At 38.3% G+C, this 7,406-nt stretch overlaps 1 pseudogene; it reads right to left on the bottom strand.

Moving 5' to 3' along the window:
• Positions 1-5,419: 5,419 nt before the first annotated feature.
• LOC119516573 lies at positions 5,420-6,531 on the bottom strand (annotated as a pseudogene).
• Positions 6,532-7,406: the final 875 nt, after the last annotated feature.

The following is a 7,406-nucleotide window of genomic DNA, read 5'->3' as shown; positions in this document are numbered from 1 at the left end:
CCCTATATGCCCCTCTATTATTAACTTCTAATTGTATTGTCATACATTTGTTCTGGTTCATGGAAGCGATTTCTAGTATTTGTACAGTTGATCATGGACATTGCCCACCATAGGATTCAGTTTTATACATTCCCATCTTTTGACCTCCAACTTTCCTTCTGGTGACATATATGACTCTGAGCTTCCCCTTTCCACCTCATTCATACACCATTCGGCACTGTTAGTTATTCTCACATCTTGCTACCAATACCCCAGTTCATTTCCAAACATTTAAGTTCATCCTCATTGAACATTCTGCTCATACTAAGCAACCACTCCCCATTCTTAAGCCTCGTCCTATATCTTGGTACCTTATATTTCATGTCTATGAGTTTACATATTATAATTAGTTCCTATCAGTGAGACCCTGCAATAATTGTCCTTATGTGTCTGGCTTATTTCACTCAGTATATTGCCCTCAAGGTTTTGTCATCAACCCTTTTTTTTTTTTTAATATGGTTTTGTTCACTCACCATACATTCCATCCCAAGTAAATAATCGATGATTCTCTGCATGGTCATACATTTATGTGTTCACCACCTTCACCACTATCTATATAGGGCATCTACATTTCTTCCACAAGGCAGGAGGGAGAGTCAAAGAAGGTAGAGAGGCAAAAGAAAGAGGAAAAAAAAATGACAGCTAGGAAGCAGCAAAAGGAAAAATAACCTTAAATCAAAATAGAATAAAGAATCAAATACCACCAATGTCAAGTGTCTAACATGCCTCCCCATCCCCCCCCTCTTATCTGCATTTACCTTGGTATATCACCTTTGTTACATTAAAGGAAGCATAATACAATGATTCTATTAGTTACAGTCTCTAGTTTATGCTGATTGCATCCCTCCCCCAATGCCTCCCCATTTTTAACATCTTGCAAGGTTCACATTTGCTTGTTCTCCCTCGTAAAAGAACATATTTGTACATTTTATCACAATTGTTGGATACTCTAGATTTCACCAAGTTACACAGTCCCAGTCTTTATCTTTCCTCCTTTCTTGTGGTGTCTCACATGCTCCCCACCTTCCTCTCTCAACCGTATTCATAGTTACCTTTGTTCAGTGTACTTACATTGTTGTGCTACCATCTCCCAAAATTGTGTTCCAAACCACGCACTCCTGTCTTCTATCACCCTGTAGTGCTCCCTTTAGTATTTCCTGTAGGGCGGCTGTCTTGTTCACAAAGTCTCTCATTGTCTGTTTGTCAGAAAATATTTTGAGCTCTCCCTCATATTTGAAGGACAGCTTTGCTGGATATAGGATTCTTGGTTGGCGGTTTTTCTCTTTCAGTATCTTAAATATATCACACCACTTCCTTCTTGCCTCCATGGTTTCTGCTGAGAGATCCGCACATAGTCTTATTAAGCTTCCTTTGTATGTAATGGATTGCTTTTCTCTTGCTGCTTTCAGGATTCTCTCTTTGTCTTTGACATTTGATAATCTGATTATTAAGTGTCTTGGCGTAGGCCTATTCATATCTCTTCTGTTTGGAGTACGCTGCGCTTCTTGGATCTGTAATTTTATGACTTTCATAAGAGATGGGAAATTTTCATTAATTATTTCCTCTATTATTGCTTCTGCCCCCTTTCCCTTCTCTTCTCCTTCTGGGACACCAATGATACGTACATTATTGTACTTTGTTTCATCCTTGAGTTCCCAGAGACGTTGCTCATATTTTTTCATTCTTTTCTCCATCTGCTCCTTTGCGTGTAGGCTTTCAGGTGTTTTGTTCTCCAGTTCCTGAGTGTTTTCTTCTGCCTCTTGAGATCTGCTATTGTATGTTTCCATTGTGTCTTTCATCTCTTGTGTTGTGCCTTTCATTTCCATAGATTCTACTAGTTGTTTTTTTGAACTTTTGATTTCTGCTGTATATATGCCCAGTGTTTCCTTTACAGCCTCTATCTCTTTTGCAATATCTTCTCTAAACTTTTTGAATTGATTTAGCATTAGTTGTTTAAATTCCTGTATCTCAGTTGAAGTGTACATTTGTTCCTTTGACTGGGCCATAACTTTGTTTTTCTTAGTGTAGGCTGTAATTTTCTGTTGTCTAGGCATGGTTTCCTTGGTTATCCAAATCAGGTTTTCCCAGACCAGAACAGGCTCAGGTCCCAGAGGGAAGAAATATTCAGTATCTGGTTTCCTTGAGGGTGTGTCTTAGAAAATTGCTCCACCCTTTGATGCCTCGGGTCACTGTGCTTTTCTGCCCAGCAGGTGACGCCTGTTAGCCTATAATTCTTGACTGGTGTGAGGAGGTATGGCCGTGTTCCCCCAGGCTCTGGGGTCTGGTTCTGAATGGAAAGGGCCCCACCCCTTTCCTCCTAGAGAAGACAGACCCCCCAGGTGGAGGTCATTAGCATTTCAATGGTCTCTCTCTCTGCTTGTGCTGTCTCCACCCTTCCCAGAGTCACAGCCCTGGAAACTGAAAATGACTGGGGCTTTCTCCACTGAGCCGAAAAAGAAACAGATAGTCCCCTTCAGACCCAGTCCAAGGCGAGCCTCCAGCTCTCCCAGGTCAGTCGTCACCCAAAGCCTCTGTCTGTTTTTTGGGGATGCGTACCTGTAGTGAGCAGTTCACACTCGCTACTTAAAACCCCAGTTGGAGCTCAGCTGAGCTATATTCGCTTGCTGGAAGAGAGCTTCTCTCTGGTACCACAAGGCTTTGCCGCTCGGGCTATGGGGGAAGGGGTCTCCTGACTTGGATCCGCAGGTTTAACTTACAGATTTTATGCTGTGTTCTCAGGCATTCCTCCCAATTCAGGTTGGTGTATGATGAGTGGATAGTCTCGTTTGTCCCCCCGCAGTTATTCTGGATTATTTACTAGTTGTTTCTGGTTTTTTGTAGTTGTTGCAGGGGGACTACTTAGCTTCCACTTCTCTCTATGCCTCCATCTTGCCCCGCCTCCCTGGCTGATCTTATTTTATCTGTACTCCCACCAGCATATTTTTGAAGCAAGTCCCAGAAATGATATCATGTCATTCACTAATACTTCAGTATATACTGCTAAAAGAATTACGTTCAAAAACATAAACACAATATCACACACACACATTGTCAGTTTTTAGCAGTATTAATGGAAACCTTTCTAAAATTTACTCATCTTTCTTAAAGCTTACTGAATATGAAATGGCTTTATTTGATAATCCGGAGTCAATATTCCTAGAAGTAGGCTGCTTCCATATCAAAATCCTAAAATATTTGACACTGACTTTGAGATGGGGTGGCAGGTAGAGGTAGGCTGGGCCTGGAGGGGGATTATTGATGAAGGCTTAAAGGAAAGCGAGGAAAATTTTATTGGAAACTAAACAATGTATTTCTAGTGGCAGAACATTTGGCCACACTGTCACCTATAGTAATGTGGGGGCAGAGTTTTAAAAGTGCTGCTTACCTTCCAGCATGACTATGGTACACAAGTGGAAGAGATGAGTGACAAAAAAGGAACTGTCAGTTTTTCAAGGAAAATATAGAGGAAATATAAATAACCTAGGACTTGTTGGGTTTGAAAATAAAACTTTGTCTCATTCCCAGCCTCTCTGGAAGGCAAACGACTCTAAAATTAAGAAATGGCTTCTAGGCAAAAATCAAATCCAGAATAAACTTCAAAGATCCTTGAAGACCTCAGAAAGATTTTTTTTTTTTTTAACAGTTAGTAACAATATATTTTGTTGTTTGACAAACCTGTTTTTCAGAGTAGGCTAGTTATTACACAATATAAAAACAAAAGCCTCCTGTTCAAAATGAATTACTCTAGATTTATTTAGCAAGTCTTATTTTTGTAAACAAATATCATTTAGATGCATTTTATATCCATTTTCACACCTTCTTATCTTTTCCTCCTAAGCTGACAATTCAATCACAGTTTCCATATAGTTTTCTTTAACTATACATGAAGATTGGTAAAACTGCAAATGAGCATTACACAATTTGAATTCACAGAAAATATTCAAAATGGCCAATTCTGAAGAGGAGACCAAAATCCATTTTGGACCCATCCTCTCATTTTTTTAAATGTAAATTCATCATCACATTTTCCCACGTTTCTTGTACCCAGAAATTATGGACAGGAAATAGATAGAAGGCAGGAAAAGTCTTAGTTTTGTTCCTAGGACTAAGAAGATGGATAAAATCCCACTGTACTTCTTTGGTCATCAAAGGAGTAAGAAGAATAACAGGTTCTCAAATGGTTATCAATCTCCCGTGATGCTAATAACGTTATCACATCAGAATAAAGGATTTAAGTGAACAGTTCAAGTTAAAAGGAAAAAAGAATCTTCATAGATAATCCTCTGGCATTACCTTTGCATTTATTTACCTGTGTTTTTTTGTTTGCTTTTAATGAACTAGAAGTATAATAAAAATAATCAAATTGAAAGCTGACATATGATCAAGCCAGAAATTGAATAAACAGATATTTTAAACAATAAACTTCAATTTCTTCTGTTACAGAGGAAAGAGATGATACATTTTCACCTTAAAGTCTTGGATTTCATTTCTTTTTCTAACTTTCACTTCATATTTTTGTAACTTTCATTAAAGAAATTGCTTTACATTTTCCCTTATAGAAAATAGATACACTACATTGAAATTAGCTTCTTTGATGATCAGTTGAAATGAAACTAATGTTTGAACTTAAATCATGTGAATTAAATAGTATTTTAATTAAGAACAAATTTAAAAGCAATTCCCCTATTAAACAATGAAATAAGCTGTAACAAATATAGTAAGAGGAAATATTCTATCATTTTGATATGTGGCAGAACTACCCAAGAATATACTGATATTTCAAAAGTAAAGATAAGTCGTGAAGTTTTTATGGGCCATAAAAGTGGGAAATTTAAATGAACACCTATAAGATTATGCTCGAACTCCAATTCTCAAATGTCTAGATGAAAGATAAAGAGACATCAATCTGCCTAACTGTTCTAACACATAAATTGTCCAGACCAAATTTTTATGAAAAAAATGGGAATATTTTGTTTCCACTGTCAAACTTACCTTCTAGAAATATAATGTATAAATGTTAAATTAGGAGACACCTTAATAGGGAAGACCACTTATCTTTACTTTTGAAATATCAGTATATTCTTGGGTAGTTCTGCCACATATCAAAATGATAGAATATTTCCTCTTACTATATTTGTTACAGCTTATTTCATTGTTTAATAGGGGAATTGCTTTTAAATTTGTTCTTAATTAAAATACTATTTAATTCACATGATTTAAGTTCAAACATTAGTTTCATTTCAACTGATCATCAAAGAAGCTAATTTCAATGTAGTGTATCTATTTTCTATAAGGGAAAATGTAAAGCAATTTCTTTAATGAAAGTTACAAAGCCCAAAAAGGTAAAAAACCAAATAGAGCACAATGTGATTGTTTTCAATCAGTGTTGATTATGTTGCCCTCTTGCAAAATGACAGGCAAAATCATACTTGTTTTTACATTTGCATCCACATATATTACACTGAAAAGGATTTTCATACCCATGACATCCCATATGAATAGTGTAAAGAATATTGTCTGCAAAATACATGTCACAGTGCTGGCAGTGGTGCAGAAGCTGAGGATCCTGGACTGGCAGGGTGGGGGCTGGAGTGCTCGGCTGGCTATTTCCTAAGCTGGGGGTACTTGTGTGGGCACTTGGTTCACTGCTCGGACCTGCCACTGGACTGTAGTTCCTTTGACCATGTGATGGCCGAGGCTCGGAGCTTGTGGGAGAGGAGCCCTGAGGAATACTTGCTGACACAGCAGAAACTACTGCTTGGGCTGAGGGCTGCTGAATCATGAAAGGCTTTTCATCAGGGCAGGGAACTACATCAGGGGATGCAGGGTTTTGGTTTTCAGGTGGCAAACTGGACAACTGTCCCGCTAGAGTTGAGAGCTGATTTAAAGGGTTGTCAACCATGAGTTCTTGGGGGTCCCTTGGTAGGCCACCAGTTGGTGTGGTTTTCGTCATACTTTCAAAGGAGTCCGTCTGAATATTTGGGATTTCATGGGTAAAATCATTAAGGTAGTCTGGTTTCTGAACCACCATGGAAGGTGGACTCAAGTTGATTAGTGCTCGTCTGCTATACCCCAAATTGCTTGTTTTCTTCTGTAAAACCCCCCACATTTTCTTGCTGCTCAAAGAAGACCTAGTACCTTTGATTGGTACCATTTTATGCTTGCGTCTTCGATGATGGGACAGGTTACTTCCATCACTGCAGCGGAAGGAACATAATTCACATTTGTATGGTTTTTCTCCATATGGGAACGCATATTGGCTTCCAGATGACGCTCATAAGCAGATGCAAATGGACATAAGTGACATCTATGAGGTTTCTCACCTGTGTGGATTCTTATATGTTCGATAAGCCGGGCTGTCCCTTTGCTGGCATAGTTGCAGTACCAACATTTGAGCTTTCCATCAAAGGTCCGTTCAAACCCGTCTACTAACATTCCTGAGTTTTCATCCAGGGAAACTTCAACAGATGGGTGATCAAGTCCATTTTGATCACCATCTGTTCCAGCTTTTCACCCAAATCAGCTCCTCCTTTTTCTTGCCACGCCAACATTGATGAAATGTAGAGTAATCGAAATTTACTCTGGAAACACACCACAGGACTCCAAAAGGCCATAGAGGGAATTTCAACTAAAATTGAAAAGCCATACAAAGGTCTCCTGACAGCCGCACCGAGTACCCCCCACCGCCTTGTTCAACGCCGCAGCCGTCGCCACCGCCGCAGTCTTTGTCACCGTCCCAGCCGCCGCCCCCTCAGAAAGATTTTAAGGTGGTGCCTTAGAGAATCACTTTTGATAACTGGGATTACCTCAAAATCAGAGAAATAAATTAACCCATTTAGACATTGGTGGTGGGAGTATAAATTGATGTAACTTTTCTGGAATCCAATTTGGTATTATATATGGATAACCTTAAAAAATGTGTACCTTTGACCTAGCACTTCTGCTTATAGGAAGTTCCACTAAGATAATAAAAGTATTCTAGCACTGTTTTACTGAAAAACTAAATACATTCTAACTGAATTCATAGGGGATTGGTTAGGCAATTTGTGGTTTTGATACAAGATCTCATACTCTAAAATTAATGTTATACACAAAAAATGTACTGGTATGGTAAAATGTTTATAATTTATAGTTAAGTGAAAAGCAGGTTAGACAATGGTATGTACAGTTTGATCTGATTTGGGGCATAATAGTGTGTATGTGTAAAATATGTCTGCTAGACAAAGATTGGGAGGATAGATGTCAACATTTAAACTGGTTATTTCTGTTTTTTTTTTTTAATTAAATTCAGTTTTATTGGAATATATTCACATACCATACAATCATCCATGATGTACAATCAACTGTTCGCAGTACCATCTTATAGT

The sequence above is a fragment of the Choloepus didactylus genome, chromosome 2 (assembly GCF_015220235.1).
Source record: "Choloepus didactylus isolate mChoDid1 chromosome 2, mChoDid1.pri, whole genome shotgun sequence".
Taxonomy (NCBI): Eukaryota; Metazoa; Chordata; class Mammalia; order Pilosa; family Megalonychidae; genus Choloepus; species Choloepus didactylus.
Note: the sequence above shows the minus strand (reverse complement) of the source record. Positions and strands in the feature narration are given on the sequence as shown.